Source organism: Poecilia reticulata, chromosome 11, assembly GCF_904066995.2.
Source record: "Poecilia reticulata chromosome 11, P_reticulata-male-v2, whole genome shotgun sequence".
In the NCBI taxonomy this organism is placed as follows: Eukaryota; Metazoa; Chordata; class Actinopteri; order Cyprinodontiformes; family Poeciliidae; genus Poecilia; species Poecilia reticulata.
The window spans coordinates 13866385-13884814 of record NC_088840.1 but is presented as its reverse complement, the minus strand read 5'-3'; positions in this window follow the sequence as shown (position 1 = coordinate 13884814).

Here is an 18430-nt window from a genome sequence, read left to right as displayed (position 1 = left end):
CGTATTGCTGGTTCACTGCTTTGGCTTAGCAAAAACACTTGTAAGATTCAAGGTTAGCTTAAAGTACAACTCCAAAACATGAAAAATGTTGGTATTCTACTTCTTGCCACCTACTAGATGACACTAGTAGTTCAAATACATCTGTATAGTGGATCACCATTCACTAAGAATATTTATTTTGTTCCATCTTCTTTGCAAAATAGCTAAGTTTCGATCAGATAAGATGTGGAGCGAGCATCAGTTTTCAATCTTTTTTCTGTACTTAGGTAATTTTTCTAATCAACTCAGATTGGCCCTGCTGAAGAAAAGCCTTCCCATATCATAATACTGCCACTGCCAGTGGCACTACACCATGAAATGTAATAAGTGTTTATACTCTTCTTAATTAATCCATCTAAATATCTTTTTGGGCATTGCACTTGTTAATTCTTAATCACATTATGTGTACTGCACATTACTTTTAAATGTGATTATAAATAAAATTGAAAGTCTTTTGAAGTTGGAAGGTCATCATCCCTACATAGATTTTTTTTTTATTATCATATTCAAGTCGAGCCACTCCAAAATGTTAATATTGCTTCCACTCATAAGTAACATGTAAAAATAAAACATCAACTTAAACCTTGATTTGATAGAATTATGAATAATTTTGGGCTTAACCTCTTGAAAACAATAAATTTTTTTTTTAAATGCATTCATTTTCAGGCTATTTACATATCTTTTCCATGGGAGCTGGTAAGAGTAGAGGTCACTCTATATTTACATATATATATATATATATATATATATATATATATATATATATATATATATATATATATATGTATAAAACTCAGTCTATTTTCCTTTATCACCATCGCCATAACTTATTCATAGCAGTGTTCTTATTCATAGCCTTTACTTGACTGAAACACATCAGACGTAACGACTTCTCTCTTGGTCTGGCGTTCTCCGCCTTAATGCGTTTTAGTGGGGCGAGGGAGAAAGCAGCCAGACATCTATCTTTGCAAACAGATGGCTTAAATGCATGTTAACTTTAGCGGCAGTAAAAAGGTCTCGCCTTAATCTACACAGTGTCTGTCCGTTGGGGGAAGACTCAAGCACTTCCAGGACTTCTGAGTCACTGACCACAAAAAGGCCTTAATTGAAAATGACCTCAGACTGGGGTAAAAGAGGAAGAGGCTCAGCTGAAAGAAAAATACACTTCCTGCATGTTTTGTGTGACCTTTCTAATGAGAAAATGATCAAAGTTTATTTTATTTCGTTTTTTAAGTTATTGGTGTGCTAAATAATAGTTTGGATGTTGTCAAAAGTTATCTATCACAATGCCCATTTCCGAGCTAGAGAATGTCTGTCAATCTCCATCCATCCATCCATCCATCCATCCATCCATCCATCCATCCATCCATCCATCCATCCATCCATCCATCCATCCATCCATCCATCCATCCATCCATCCATCCATCCATCCATCCATCCATCCATCCATCCATCCATCCATCCATCCATCCACCCATGGTCTTTAGGACGCAGAGCGAAGACGTTCAGGAGGGCAAATCTAAAAGGCGTCTCCAAAGATACAGTTTGCAGCTTTTTCTAGTTGATCCCAAGACTTTCCTGGAGAAAAAGAAGAGTACATACTTCCTTCAGCGAATTCTGGATTTGTCGCCTCAGGGTCTCCCACTTCTGAAACGTACCCAGAAAATGCCCAAAGAGAGGCATCCAAAAGGAATCAAGAAAGATAAACCCAGAGCTACTTTTGCTCACTCCTTTTATGTCGAGTACAAGATCCTGCTTTGAACTCCTCTGCACAGATGACAGAGTTCATCACACTGTCTTTCTCTAAGACTCAGTCCGGACACCCAAGCACATTTTAGTGATTATTTGCAAGTTTAGTTCTTTCAGTCTTGTTCCATGACTCACAATTGCAGGTAAGGGTTGGATTCTAGACTAAATTGTGAATTTTGTTGTTTGGCTCAGCAAATCAGAGAAACCTCCTGCGTTACTCATCACCGTCCTACCGTCACTAGCGAACGAAACAGCAAAATATTTCAAGTTCTGTGCTGGAGGCAAAGGCTCATCCCTGACCAGGCCTCAGTTGCAGAGGAGCAGGCCACTTCATGCTCCCCTTTGAACCGCAAAAGTGCACACACTGAGGGACATGGCCTGAAAGCAGCAACAGAACCACAACATCTGAAAAAAAAGCAAAGATGAGACCCACATGTTCCCCGACCAGACAGCCTCCTCTCCGCAGCTGTCGACTTAAGATCCTGCCAATGACCACAACAAACAGGATCGGACACAATGGGCAGACCCAATGAAGTCTGGAAACAAGTTAAACTTTGAGCTGAGAATGCTGACACAGCTTTAGTTGTAAAAGGATTGGTTGGCCCTCGAAAGCCTTCCTGAATGACTGCTGACACCCAGCAGTCATTCAGAAACTGAACCCCACCAAGAAAAATTGGCGGGGTTTCTTTACCAAGAAAAATTTCACATTTTTCTTGGTAAAATGTGCAATTTATGTTGACAATTTGTAGCCTATTGTTTATACCGACCCATTAATCTGAATATCAGTGATCTCTTTCGAAGAAAGTCGACACACAATTTATTTGTTATTTTTTACACACTATGTTCCTGCATTGCATCTTTCTGCTTTCTCTCACACTTTGCACCAAAACGAAAGGCAACAAAACGAACCGAGCCATCTAAGAAGGACACAGAAGTACCTTTCCACAGAGCTTCTCCGCTGCCGGATGAAAGTGGCCACTGTCCTTCTGCCATCAATATGCAAATGGGAAAAATGGCCCTCGAGTGCGGGGAGCAGCTCCCTCAAGTGCATTCATTAGCCACCATTAGCATAATTGATTCCCAGTACTGCCATAAAACTGGTCACTCCCCGTGCCTCTCACTCTGGAGGAGGGGGTGAGTCCTCTGGGGACTTCACGAGCTAACTTCAATCATAAATCATTAAAGGACACGACTTGCCAATGGACTGTGCCGAGGCCCCAGAGACACAGAAGGAGCAGTAATACTGTCACTGACATCTAAATCATCAGTGTGACATGTAAAGTTGCTGAAGGGCTGTGATATCCTACAATCCACCTCCATATTCGTTAGGCTACAGTAAAACGAAGGCTTTCGACAATTTGGTAAATGAACTTTAAGCATATTCTAAAGAATTAGGAAGTAGTTGCTTGACAGTGTCCAGCAAATGTGTTCATAGCCACCCACCCGCCCCCAAGTTCATAATTTTGTTACAATAAAAAATTTAAGAATATTGGATTTTATGAAATAAACCACCACTAAGTACATGGCTGCGAAGTGGCACAACATTTACATTTCTAAATGTAAAAGTGTAACATGTTGTTACATGGAACCCTGCTGAACTTAACAGGACCACATTTTGCTCTATTTATGCCTATTTTACTTTTTTCCCCCCCTACCAATGTTGCTCGTTAATATTTTCTATATAGATCAAGCTCAATAAAGATCAGGTGGTTGTGAGAAACAATTTTTTTATTATCCATATGTACTCGATTTGATTGATGTCTGTTCTTGGACTTTTCCATTCTAACACATGAACATGTTTCGATATAAGCCATCCCACAGTAACTCTGGCTTTATGTTCCCAGTCGTTATCCTACTGGAAGATAAAGCTCTCCCTTCGGTCTCTCTTGATCTTTGCCGCAGTCTAAGAGTCCAACCCTGACCAGAGGTCGTCTTCTTGTACTGTCATACATTTTTAGTCATTTGACTCAGAAACAAATGTTCACAAGCTGCCTTAAAAATATGAGTAAAGTCAACTTCCAATCCTGATAAACAGAGCGGGTTATCTAAGAGACGCCCTGCAGTCCCAGCTTCAGTGAATACCTCACCATTATAACTAGTTACTGCAGAAGTCATGATAGCTATTAGCTTCAACCGTATTTCTCTCCAGCATCATCACTCAGAGCAGGTGTGCAGCCCATTAAGGCTCCTATTAGAGTAAGAGGCAGAAATGTGCAATAAAATATATTTTTTTCATTCTTAGCACCCAGCCTTCCCTCCATCTGTCCTTCCTTCTAAGCATCCTCCCCCCCCTCTTTTCAGTCTAATTAAACTCATCAGGTTGTGCAGTGACGGCTTGCAGCACCTCGGAGAGGAAGAGACGGAATTCGAGGAGAGAAGGATAACAGCGTGCCTGTGATGTATCGCCACCTCGAAAAATAAAACATATTCATAAAGAATATTCATTACCTCCACCAGCCATCCCACAGATGGCCAGAAAATTAGCTTTGTGTTGAGATGTGGATTTAGGCATGCATATTAATCGAAGACAGATGTAAACGCATATTCATATTCTTGGGCGCCTCTTCTTTTGCGACATACAAAATGATAATGCATCCACTTAGGGGGAGGTGGGGGGGAGAGGGGGGCAGAAGGGGGCCGCATCCAGAGAACAATTCACCTCTAATATGCCGGTGGGTTATTTAGTGTTTTGTGTGGCTCTCTAGTGTGTCCCATTTATTAGGCTCCTTTGCAGCAATCTTTGTGACGCACGCATGGAGGAAACTACAGTATGAAGGCAAAAAAAATAATGCAAATGTCATATTATTAAACAAACAAACAAAAACCAGCAAAACTCAAGATAAAAAAAAAATAACACGGAAACACAGTACGTTTAAATACAGTCATATCTGCTGGTAAAAATGGCCTGAATAATACTGTTCTGTTTAATAATAATAATAATAATAATAATACCATTGTGATGTATTAAAGATTAGTACAATTAATACATCAAAAATTAGTAGAATCAAAACATTTTTTTTATATATAGGTGAAGGAACATATAAAAACGTTTAAAATAATTATCACTTTAAGTTTGAAAACAGTTCATATCTTAACCACAGTAAAATGCTCTTCAGGCATCTTCATTTAGAATGAGCCTTGGGAAACAACATATCTGCATTTTTTACTACATAAAGACAAGAACAGAGAGTAAGATAGTTCGGTATTTGAGTAAGACCTTTTAACAGACATGCCCTTCAAAATTTCAAAACTATTAATTGAGTTTAATTTCTTTTCTCTTAAAATACATCAGCTAAATTAAAGTATTCTTAATACTTTATTAGTTCTGTGTTATAGCATAACTTTTCTTTTGCATATTATTAGTTTATGTTATTGTGAATCCAAGATGCGGTTTGAGAAATATGTGGAAAGCTGTATATATATATAATAATACAGCTTTTTATATGTAGCTGTATATATATAATATATACAGCTACATTTGCGCAACACTGACAACCTGAAGTAAACAGTAAAGACATGCAGGGTTTGTCTGAACGTAGCTAAGGCTGAGACAGTTTTACCACATACACAGCAAGGACTAAATCATCCACCAATCTTTCTTTTGTCAGTCGACTGTCCTTCAAATTAACAATTATCCTTCCTTCATTGCCTCCAGATGTTGGCATTCAGTCATTACTTTTGAGAAATTCACTTTGCAAACACATGGGGACAGTAGCGCACCCTCAACATTTTTTTTTTTTTTGTCAGATCACATTTCTCCTTTCACCTTGGACGACTCTACAGGTTCAGCTGTAGAGGTATGTAAATGTTTATCATACACACACCCAGACAAAAAGAACAACTCTCCTTATGTTGGTGTTGCTATGCAGTGGATTTTTTTTAATTACCTCCATTACTTAAAGGAACGACAAAAGAACAAAAAGATGAAGGTGGTTATTTGACATAATTTCACAGTCGTTCTGCAGTATATATTAATCAAAAATAGCTTTATTGGCTATCTATGATCAACATAGTCACATAGTAACATTTAATTTGTAGCCTCTATTTTCCTGGGGTTAAAAATGACTGGCAGAGGACAGTTTCTTCTAGCTACTCACCGAATTTTCAAAAATAAGGCACATGTGTGTACATGCTCCTTAACTTTAATTGATTTTATACTTTATTACTGTGGAACAATTTAGAATAACTGCAATCTGAGTATTTTACTCAGGTTATGAACAGTTGCTTTTACAAAATTATAAATGTATGTGTGACATTGCACAAAATAATCATTAGTGAATACTGCGCTTAAAAATCCAATTAGTGCGTCTAGGAAAATATAACTAGAGATCCGTAACTTCAAGTTTCACTAAGATGTTAATAAAATGTGACACAAAGTCCCTCCTTTTCTTCAAAATAGGAAATATGAAGAAAAAAAAATGCCATTCAGACAGATGAAGTAAATGAAATGTGTGTTGGCCTTCAAAAGCAGGAAAACAGACACTTGCCTAAATAAATTTAAAAAAAAACGAGAGACAGGTTAACGTTAGAGAACTGGGTGTAATATTTATGTGAGCTCATTGTTTGGCAGTAAAAATGAATTCATTTCAAAGTTCTGTACACATTTTTATTTGAGAGGCTAATAACTGTACAGAGCTTTGAAATACTTTGCAAGGACTGTGCTGTATAACATGTTTTTAATCTAATTATGAAACGCAACATTTCGAATCAAATTATTTTGCGGCGTAAAACATTCCTGACAGCTTTTGTATTCATGTTTTTGCTTTGAAAATAAAGTGAAGCCATCCCTTTACAAGGCCCAGCTTGCTGCTGCTCCTGGTCCAATAAACAATCCCAGGGCTCTTCTATACGTATAAGATCTCATCTCCAGGTTACAGCCTGTATATGTCACAGTGAGAATAGGGGAGGATTTTTATTTGAAACGGCCTCATAAACCCTCAATCCCGGAACAGTGGCACTGCTCAATTGGAAGAAAACCTTCTTTGTGTAAGTGCGTGCCAATATGGAAAATTAAAGGCAGTTAATAAAAAAGCAGTGTTAAATCAATGGAAGCCATAAAAGTTACAGGGTGATATTAAAATGTAGAGGGCCAAGGCGGCAGAGGGGGGCTGGATAGTGGCATTTACATGCTGGGTCTGAATTATCATGTTAATTTAATATCCAGTCTTCAAATGAAGCAGAAATCCCAATAAAGGTCAATTAAGCAAGTGGCCTCCCATCCCCACTAGGATTTTATGGTCCCATTTAAATCATGGTGCTGGTGCTGGTTCCAAGAGGTCCTACTGGCTGCTGGAGGCCCGTGGGAGTAAACGAGGGCGGGCTTTTCACTTCTACTATTGGAACCCCGCTGCGACTTTAACACCCCTAATAACTTAAGCAATAATTGTTTTGCATTATAGATGTTTTCAGTGTTAGATTCAAGAACAAGGTTAACAAATTTAACTCCAGTAAAAGGAAAGTCTGAATATGGATTTAGTGAGGCAGACGACTTTATAAAGTCAGTTTTCTCTCTCCTGAATATGACTTCTATTTGGTTTCACTGTCAGCTAGAAGACAAACTGAAGTTAGTCATTTATGTACTTTTTACAAATAAGGTAACTCAGATAAACAGCCAAAAAAAAAAGACTCTAAAGTCATAATTAATCAGAACCTCTATAAAATGAGTGACGGCTCAATGACGAGAGACTAACTGTTTTAAACTGAGGTTTAAATGGGGAAACTTAAATTTAATCATTGTGAAAATGGCTGACCTTGCACTCTTTTCATGCATGTCTGTGATTATCCTAAAGTAGCTTTCTTCTACTGAACTCTAACATTTTGTTTGCTCCCTCTGAACTAACACATTTATACGGATGAGCATCTTATATTTTATTTTCTTATTTATGTTTTACTTTTTTAGCCCAATGTTTATAGATTAAATCTTATGGTGGAAGTTTAATATAAATGTCAAAATTAATTTTCGTAGAAAACAGCGCCGCTTATTGTCGTAGAAATCCATAGCAAAAGAACAATCATGGATGGCTAATTGCATTTGTGTCAATACAAACCCCAGAGTGTAACACATAGGAACCTAAATCATTGAAGTGTGGAGGATTAAATTTAATTTCTATTGATATTTGCTCACATATATGAATGTTGCCATTTTTGCACAGACAGTTCAGTGTCTGTCCCCTCAGGACAAAGTCATTGATCAAGCAAACCCTCATGGTCTTAAGAAAACCCCGCTAATTTATCACACGGCTTCGACATAATGACATCTCATCTTCGTCCTGCTCTCTATCAAGAGTGGTAACGTCAATTTTATATTGGCATCTGCTGACATAATGGCGGCCCAGCAGTAAAAAGAAATTATGAATAATTCCCTCTTAAGCATATCACTCATCGACTGGTTATCGACCAGTCTGCTGCATTTACATTGCTTTATGCAGATCCATACTCTTATGAATAAATCACACAAAGATAGTTCAAGGGTTTGAAGTTAATAAACAAAAGAGGGTCATCTCAGTTCTTTCGAGGCTTGTGATTTTATGCTTTAAGGCAAACAATGGAAACCTTAAAAGCTAATTTTTTACTGCTGTCTAAATACATACAGCAGATGTTGGTCTAGCTGTCTCTGTTTCAACAGAGAGTAATAATATGTGATAATAAACACAATTGGCATGTTACAACTAAGAATTCATTGTTTCTCTCAATGCGCAACTATAACATTTAATACTATTAATAAAACTATTTACTGCTGCATTTATGCCAGATTTAATCTTTGAGTACTTTGCATTAGTTTGTATGCATATATTTTTATTCCTGAACAAAAGCCAACTTGGGAATCAATACAAAATATTTTAAACATATTATCATTATAATTATAACAATCACTATCTTAAACAGTTTGCAAGTCTTCATACAGTTTGCTTACAGCACAAATTGATCTAAAATTTGCACATCCAGCAAAGCATTTTCATTATTGAACTGTTTCATAAAATGCACTGAATTCAAAATTAATAAAGAACCTGGGAGCTCTTCAGTTTTTAATGTGTTTTTAACAACTGCTAGTTAAGTTTTACAGAGTTTATTCCCCGAAATAAAACCCCGTCAGACTGATGCTGTTCACCGACAGCCCAGAGGACAAAAAGCACTGATAGGGTCTGACAGAGTCAACAGTGTGTTACAAACTAAAACAACAAGGAAGACAGAGAGGCCTTAGGTAAAGTGTAGATTAGGCAAATTAGGTCTGAAATGTGAAAGGTCTCTTGTAGCTAGAGAGTTGAAGTGGAGCTGGTAAAAGGAGCCAGCACAACTCAGGCACACAAAGGTTTTATTTTCACACATTTCTAACAAGGTAAATATGATTATTTTTTAAATCCGATATGTTAAATATCATATCACATTTGTGCTTTCAGAACTACTGTTCTGCATCTGGGGCTCTCGACTAAAGTCAAACATTACATATAGGCCATTTCTATGACTTTTTTTAAAAAAATGATGACGTTTTTATACATGCAACTATGTTATAGAAGTAGTTGCTACACAATATTAGTGCTTTATTTAATGGGTCTGATCATATGAGACCTGCATGCATGCCATAAGCCAGTGGTTCCCAAACTTTTTTTCCTGGGCCCCCCTAATGGTTTCCAAACTATTTCTGCCCCCCCCCCTTATGGCTTACAAATAGCTGTCTAGTTGAACGATGTGTGTGAGCGAAGGGGGGTGGATTCTTAGAGACTCCCTGTTATACTCAGCTCCGGCTCCAGACGAACAATGGGGGAGGAATCAACTTTTTGGGGGGCAAAATGAATCGTAGCTGAACATAGACAACAACACCAGTAGCCTACAAGCTACTTATTAACAAACTTAAGATGATGTATTGATATTAGCTAGCTAGTCATCTTTTAGCTAACTTTACCTGCATCCAACAGCTTTACTCAACAGTCGGTTAGTTTGGGGGAAAAACTGTGAAAAGTTCTTTGCATTTTGCTGGTTTGCTGCCATGATTCTAACACAAACCTGCGTAGCTCTGCACAGCAGCAGCAGGTCTCCTTCACTGCCGCACAGGTGTAAACCCAGCGCGAGCGTTGTAGCGCTCATGTTGCGCTACAACAGGTTAACAACGGATTAAACAGTTTTAACTGCTGATAAAAGTGACAGAGGACACATATATGGGAAGTGCGGAAGCCCCTATTGTATCAAATTGACTGAGGAATAGAGAGTTGGACATTCTAAGGTTAAAAACCCAGCGCATATAGTTTTCATGTTTTGTTTTTTTTCATCCAAACCGGTTCCCGCACCCCCCCCCCTTCAATGGCACGCCCCACAGTTTGAGAACCTCTGCCTTAAGCTATCAATATTATTTCTCAGTTTAAATTACTATGTGGCCTTTAGGTGTAAACTCAATAAAACTGGACTAACTGAGGAAAAACTCGATGAAGACAAGACATTGTTGTGCAGTTTAGTTCCTTCAACAACAAGAAAAAAAAACGCCACTAAAATACAGACAATATGTTTTTAAAGATAATGATTATACAGACACTAATGATATATCTAAGGAAAATGCAGAAACTTACCAAGGAAGGTCATTACACAGTGAACTGATTAGGTGTTAAACATCTGAATTGGGCAATCAACAGAAGGTCAAGAACTTTAGTCTGTTGCGACACTTTGTGTAAAGGGTATAGTTTTCCTACAATCTCTGACCAACTGAACATTAAACTAGACTTTTCCTCTATTTCAAGACTATTTGTAAATGCATCCAACAATTTATGGGAGCCAATGCATTAAGGAGCGGATGAGTACTAAAAAAAACAAAAAAAACATCAAGCATCACTGCACATCAAACAGCTGCAGAGTTGCATGCATGACTTGCTCATCGGTCCATTTTCTTTCTGCAAAGTACCCCATACAAAATGTAACAATCCAAATAAATGTTAAAGAGGAAAGTGAGCTTCTTCACCTTCCTCCACATGCCATACACATCTGGCTGGTGTCTGGGCACATTACATGAGTGAATGGGTGAGTGACCCAGATTCTCTAATGGGATTTTAGGTGTCTAAAATATGTTTTTTTTTCCTTCCAGTGACAGATGTTTCTCTTTGATCATTCCATAAAAACCAAGCCAGCAAGCCACTGATATGGATGACATATCAACTGCATTCATCAATATGTTTCCCTTGTTTTTATTTGAAGTCTGGTGTGTTTGGTATATTTTGAACATTCAAAACTTTCAACACGTATTGTTTATCTAAAATTAAACAATTTCTATGGTCAGACAAAAAAAAAAAAAAAAAAAGGACAACTGATATTTCACTTCTCCCATGAGAGAGAACACATCGAAACACGCAGTCTGATCGTATCTGAGGTGTCATGCTGTGCTGAAGGTAATGTGTTTCCCTCACAGTAACAACCATCTGTCATTAGTAGAGATCAATGAAAATGATATATGAAGATTAGTTCCTGGTCTGACAGAAGCACTCAGACACGAGTCTGCACACGGCCACAGTTATGGTGCACAATCCTGACTCAGCGGGTGAAAACCTCGATGTTATATGGCTTCAGACGGGCCCAGTGCTGACACAGGTTTGGACGTAAAAAATGTTCTTTTTACGTTTTGTGCGAAAGATTTTACGACGACTACCATAAACCATTTCAGTTCAAATGTTTAGTCTGTAACCTACAAGTGTGTTACGCCTCGTAATCAGCAGAAAAGGGAACGACGCACAATGAGTACGTGACATGGGTGTCGTGTCTTGGATCCACCGTGTGACTACTGAAGGCCAGTATCGCTTCAGCGGCTGAACCTGTACAATTTGGAAAAAGAACAGTGCCGCTGAAAGATCCTCTAATGATCACCTTATCTGGGAAATATGTTGATCAGCTGAACTGAAACTTTCCTTGTATTTGAAGCATTGGATAGTTTTGGTAACCCAGCATAAGGATTGCAACACAGATACAAGGATAATTTTGAATATAGACAAAATGTCTGACACACATTTTATGGATCTACTCATGCCAATACTACAAAGTTATACATCTTGCAGCTTTTAATGGCAGAGGAAAAATGTTTTTATTCTCCATCATCAGTGACCATGCTAACTAGCCTGAGCATTCAGGGCGAGCTCCGTTGTGTGGATCTAACTGTAGAGGAGCAAAAAGTAAGGGAGAGGATCTGAGCAGTGTGTACACAATCACGATTAACTGTGAACCTCCACCGGCACTCTGTTTCAGTGGCGTACATTGCAGCTTGAAATATTGCATAATTATAAAGTGTAAAGACACTTGCGTGAAGTTCTCAATTGACTTCAATCTCCAATGTGGTTTAAAATACAAACGGTGTACTAAGTGGCTTTATTTTAAAACAGACGATGTTTAATAGCAACACGCAGTTTAGCGTCACCTCTTTTTTCAATATAAGTATTTAATAATTGTTCACAACAGGAAAGAAAGATAAAAAAATTTAATAACAATAATAACACTGTTCTTATTTCTTCCAAACTTAGAGAAATTGGAAAGGATTAAAATCTGTAAGTCAAAACTTTACAGAATTTTGAAATTGATTCTCAATAACCTGATTTTATTTTGAATTATGTTTGCCGTTGTTTTTCTAGCCTGGGCATTCATCGTTTATAGCTTTAATATTAAATTTGAGATTGAAAGTGATGATTTACAAATAGATAAAAGAGAATGCGTGCATGTTGTACCAAATGCAATACACTCCCTCCATCCCTGATTAGACCAATAAAAACAGCCGTATAATGACACAAAACCAACACAACTACCTGAATTTGTTCTTCTTTGTGCATGTACCAACACCGTCACACACAACCCTATGCACTTTCCTCTCTCATATGCCCGGGCAGTGGGGATTGCTTCGGAAAAACAGCACCTGCTCCTCCATTTGAAAACTATTTAGGGAGGCATCAAACTCTATCAGGGCAGGTCTGATTGCGGTCGCCTCTTCACAGTCCCCCAATCACTCAGTGAGTCAATTAGCCCCCCGCCCCTGCATACGAGCCCGCTCAGACACACTCGCGTACACACAGGCAGTATGCACAACAGACTCTAATCCCCCTCTGTCCGCTGTGGGTTCCACCAGGGAATGAGAGTCCATTGGCGACCTCCCAGCAACACCTGAGGTCCCCCACCCACCCTCCGCTGTCTTCCTACCCCTCCTACTCCACTCACACTCAGCTAATAGAGCTGCTCCAAGGGCACCCGAGCCACAGTGGCATTCAATTCACCCCATTGTACCCCTTTTACCAAGCCTCACACCGGCAGCTCAACAGCTATTTAACACACGATAGGAAAAGTAGGATTGCGAGGGAAAGTGAGTGAAGTAGGAAATCAGCAAGCTGACAACAGGGTCAAGGCGTCTGCTCACCTCTGTGATGATTTACTTTGCTCACTCGAGGCAAATTTGATTGTGTTATTCTCTGCGCATGTGCTATTGTCAGTCCTCGCATTTACCAGCATTTAGAGAGCGCCTATGCGCTTTGAGGCAAATTTCATGTTGGATCCATTGTCACCTATACGAACGACTGTGGAAGCGTTACGTCCACTCCTTGGCTCGGCGGGCGCCGCGCTCTCTCCCTCTCACAATTGTGTATTTATTCAGGCCCCTTTTGAAATAATCGAGTTGACACATCTGTCAGATGGTGAGAGGAGGAATGCTAAAAGGTCACCGGGCGAGGTACCAGCTGCTCCCGCGCCGAACCTTTCCTGCCTCCAAATAGCACAGTCATTACACCACAACAGATGGGACTCCTGCCTTTCGTTTCTGCCTCGCTCGCACACGTTCACAGACACGCAGGAGTGAGTGCACGCCTCGATGCGGCCATGCCAGACGTTTGTCACAGACAAGACAGGAAAACAGGCAGAGACGCGTGCTGTACGCATCTGCAGACACACAAATACACACATTTATTCCTTCCCTCTGTCATTGCATCTCTTGCTTTCACCTGCTCTCTTTGTGCTCTTTCTCTTCCAGATCTGCTTTCCATGTACAAGGTCAGTATCAACCTCCTGTAGGGAAAAGCACTTTCTTGTTCCTGGTCAACGACAACAGACGGAATCAAAGACGCTCTTCTTGCTTTTTCATTGGGCTGAAACCATTTATAGTTCTATTGGGAAAAAGGTGACGGGTAACATTTTCATTCTAAAACAAAATTACCAATAAATATAAAATCACGGTGTTTAATTTTCAGCCAAACGTGGTGTCACATATGAACATCTGGTAAAATGAGTGAAAGTAAAGCTAGAGCTGAGTATCGTCCACGTAAGAGTGAAAGAGAATGTTAAAAACAAAGTGACTGTGGCCAGAAAGGCAGTAATGAAACCAGTAGAGGGGACTACGAGTGACGCCAATTGACGATAATCTGTGGAGAAGGATGAAGTGAGAAATTATATAGAAGACCACAGTCAGATCCACGAGAAAGAGAACGTGAGGTAGACCGGAGTCTGCTGCCATCAGAAGATCGCTGGGGATTTTTTATGCGGCTGGTTTCAGTATTGTGACAGGGATGGAAATCAGACTGGAATTGCTCATAAAGATTACTATGAGTTAAATGGACGTGAAGTTGAGAGCAGTGGCGCAAAAAGTGGGTATGCAGCGCATGCAACGCATAGGGGCGAGCGTATGTTTTCCACGCTCCTTCAACCTTCCTCTGGGATGGGAGTGGGGGGGTGGGGGGCGATTTATTTTTTCGCATCCACCTGAATAATGTGTAGTTGTGCCACTGGTTGAGAGGTAGCCGTTTTTTTGAGTAATTTGGAGATAAAAGGTAAATTAGGAAAGGGGAAAACATTTTTTTATTGTTGGGAGCTGAGAGAGGCTTATATGAGTGTAGTAGAGTAATAATAGTGGTTTTGAAAAGAATATTAAGAGTTCCAAAGTTAAGTAAATAGTGAAGGGTCAAGGCAGAGTTTGACCTGGGCCGTTGGGATTCGATCAAAAGTGCATGTGGAAGATTTAGACTTATACAAGATGTGAAATATATTAGAGATGCCTGGAAGTAGAAAACTCAAAATTGTCTGACAGTGAGAAAACAAATTCACAATGGAAGGGAGATGATGGGATAGGAGACAAACTGATGAATTTTGGGGGTGATTTAATAAAGAACAGTTGTTAATTAATTACCTTAATTAACGATGAGAGAATTAAAATGTGAAAAGATGAAAAATATGCATGTCTACCACTTTAACTACTTCTCATTGTAATTATTGTCACAAATAATCATAATCTCATGATGTCGGTTCTACGTTTTGAATATTTTAAAAATATTTTTCCAGAACCAAGATAATTTTGATACTGTGATAAATTTGCACAGAATAAACATCGTTATCCCCACCTTTAAGTTTCTCATTACTCTTTTCAACAAAGTATAAGTTCTATATGAGGCCCAGAATCATTGACACTTTCAGGCATAATTACAGCCAGCGGGATGTGATGGCACGCTCCCTTAGATCGCCTCGTTGTGAAACGTAAAGACAAGCCCAAGGTCTTCCTCCCAAGTACTCCTTTGATGGAGCTCTTCACATTAAAGTTTTCTCCAAAAGAAAAAGTTTGGTGAAGACTTGAAACACCTTTTCTCTGATGACTGCATGAAAAAAATCTACTACGTGCCCCGAGCGTTAGAGATACGTAGCAACCTTCTTCACTTTGTATGAAAACCAAAAAAGTTGAAACATGAAGCTTTGAATATACTTCAAATATCTTGAGCAGCTCAACCAGCGCAGCGGCTCTTCCAGCTCTTCATTTTTATTAAATGTCTTCAACATCTGGTGCACTTTCTCCTTCAGCAGAAAAAAGAAATTGTTTACCTAGTTACATTGTACCGCCATTGTTTCTGTTAATGAGTTTTAGGGTGCATTATGCAGGAGTAGGTAGGGTTATAAAGTAGCAGGCTGTAAAGCAAGGCTTGCTGTATGCAAATGTGCTGGAGCAGAGTTTGTAATAGTCGTGCACATTTTGTTACAAATTGATGACGATGCTGTTTGGTGTGGGGAAAAAAGCATGTTAAAATTTTATTACTAATAAGTCCTCATTGATCTTCGAGGTCCCACTGAAACACATGCATAAGTTAAATTCTGTGTTTTAAATAAGATTGGTGAAGATCGTTGCAATGCACTGTGAAGTAAGCACTTTCCCTACATAACCAGATAATTCAGCAACCTAGAAGAAAGGGGCCATCTAAAGAGCAGTGGAAGGCAAAGTACATTCAGACGAATGCTGCATAAATCATGCAAATGCTCTGTTAGGGGTTGCCACTGTTTATGGTTCACTGTATGGAAGACATTACTCAGATGCGACTCTTGCAGCATTATTGAAGCATTATTTTTCACGTCTGTTCTTTTGTTAAGCAACAGCGTGGTAATGTACTGAAACCTGTCCAGGTGGACGACGCCACAGACACGCTGTTCATTGTTTACTTATTTTACATAGAGACAACGCACAACTTTTATTGTGTGATTAACTGGTATAAATTTCATCTGTGACATATACAGTATCACCCAGAGGTTTACAAATGCACTGAACAACCATTGAATAAAACCAAAGAGAACAACCTCTTAATCCCTTCCAAAAACATGCAAAGTCTATTAAAAGCAAATCAATTGCATGACTGCAATTTTATTCCAATTTCTAGATAAGGTCAAATGTCAGCTGTACAAAACAACAAGAGATGATCAAATCAATCAAATAAATGTGCTTTTATGTCATAAGCAATAGAAATAATATGCCTACAATTGTTCATGACCCCAAACTCTAATTTTGACAGTAAACCATAACAAACTCTCTTGACTAATGTAATTATTTTTCATGCTTAAACAAATGCTGATATGACCATGCCATTCTCTGTTTTAATGTGTCTTATTGAATAGACTCACTTTTGTTATCGTTCCAACTATTCATTTGTGGACAAACCTTACAGAGAGCGTTTTTTTTGTTTGTTTTATTTTCCTGCTTGGTTAACTTTATTTTGGGTGTTGAAATTATTAGTGTTGCAGTGTTCTGCTCTGCGCTCAAGTCTCTCCCAGATGGTTCTTTGGCATGTATGTACAAAAGTTATGGCGTGGAAATGATGAGTTTGGGACTGATTTGACTGTCTGGATTCTTGATTGACTTTTAGATTGCTGATTCAGAGTTTGATGTTTAACAATGATTTTCAGGGTGTGTGTACCCAGGGTGGGTTTGTCTCCAGCGTCTCTGTTTTGGCCTTGTGATGAAGTGGTGACCGGCCGAGCGTGAACCCCATGTCTCCTCTTTTAACGGCTAGATATTGCAGTAAGCAGATGCTGAAAATGAAGAAGTGCTTTTCTCGTGCTTTGTTTTAAGTTTTTGGTTTTGCTCTTGTGTTGCTGAAGTGTAATATTTCGTGAAAGGCTTCCATTATCACCCATGCTATCACCTACAACGACACTCGCGTTATCTTGAGTGGCTATGTCTTACCAGCTTTTTGTGTCACTTCAGAGTGTATCTGTCACACCCATATGTGGCCCATTAACATTGCCATCAGAGGCAGTCTTGGCAGGAGCCTTCACAGCACAAACAGCAGTGCCTTGGAGCTGCTTTCTGTCCCTGCACCACGTTGTATATGCCAGCATCATGTGTGCATCGAGGAACGGAGGATAACAATCCAATGTGATTTGATGCATGACAGTTTACAACTTGCAACTCTCTGTGCTGTATGCACCTTCTATATTTTCTTCATTGTCTTTCTGAAGCAACTGTCTGCCAAAATTAATAATCTGCTCTTCTTTCAGGTTTTCTACTTGTGCCCCTCAGGGCTGAGTGCATGTGTGTGTCATTTACATACAATGATGTGATTGATGCCCTGTCCTTCACTTTGCTGCGGCCGTCTCTCAGATTTAAAGCCCCTTTAACCTCAGAACCCCATTTACAAAGCAAACATAAAGCTGTCTGTTTATTTTATGAAGCTCATGCCTCAGACCTTTAGCAGATTTACTGCCATTTTTATGCATTTGCTGGTACTGGAATGTGGTCATGATAATAGTGGACAAACAGCTGGTGATGGACAGAGAAATATGCATACTTGGAACTTTGCTTAATAGAACCGGAAACCAGATTTAATCAGAACTTCTAATCAAGTCGGTCTGCAGATCATCAACATTTACGAAGTTACGAAGGAGATTTATTCCATAACAAAAAAACCCCATCACAATATGTTTTAAATAAGAGATACGCAGATATGAAATTCAACTTAAAATAAAAGCTACAGAAGCCTGTGAATCACCCATTTACTTAAGTCAAGTAGGAAGGAAACATTTAAAACATGAAAACCATTGAGGAACCCCTGGCTATGTTACTCATATATTTTATAGGGATTTTATGAGATAAAGACAATGAACTGCATATTTTTGAGATGAAAATGATGCATGGTTTCCACACTTTTATTCAAATACCATGGGTAAAAAGCTCTCTTTCATCTGGGATGATGGGTAAAAGTTCAGGGGAGGTAAGAGTTTGTCCTGTAACTGGTGGGTTGCAACTATAAATATCTTTTGAGACTTAAAAAAAAATAATAATTTAATTAAAACACTAATTCATCACACGTTTAGAACGAGTCATTAAGCATGAGAAACAAACACAAAACAGGAGCATCGTAGCATGTTAAAATATGCGTTTGCACAATGTTGC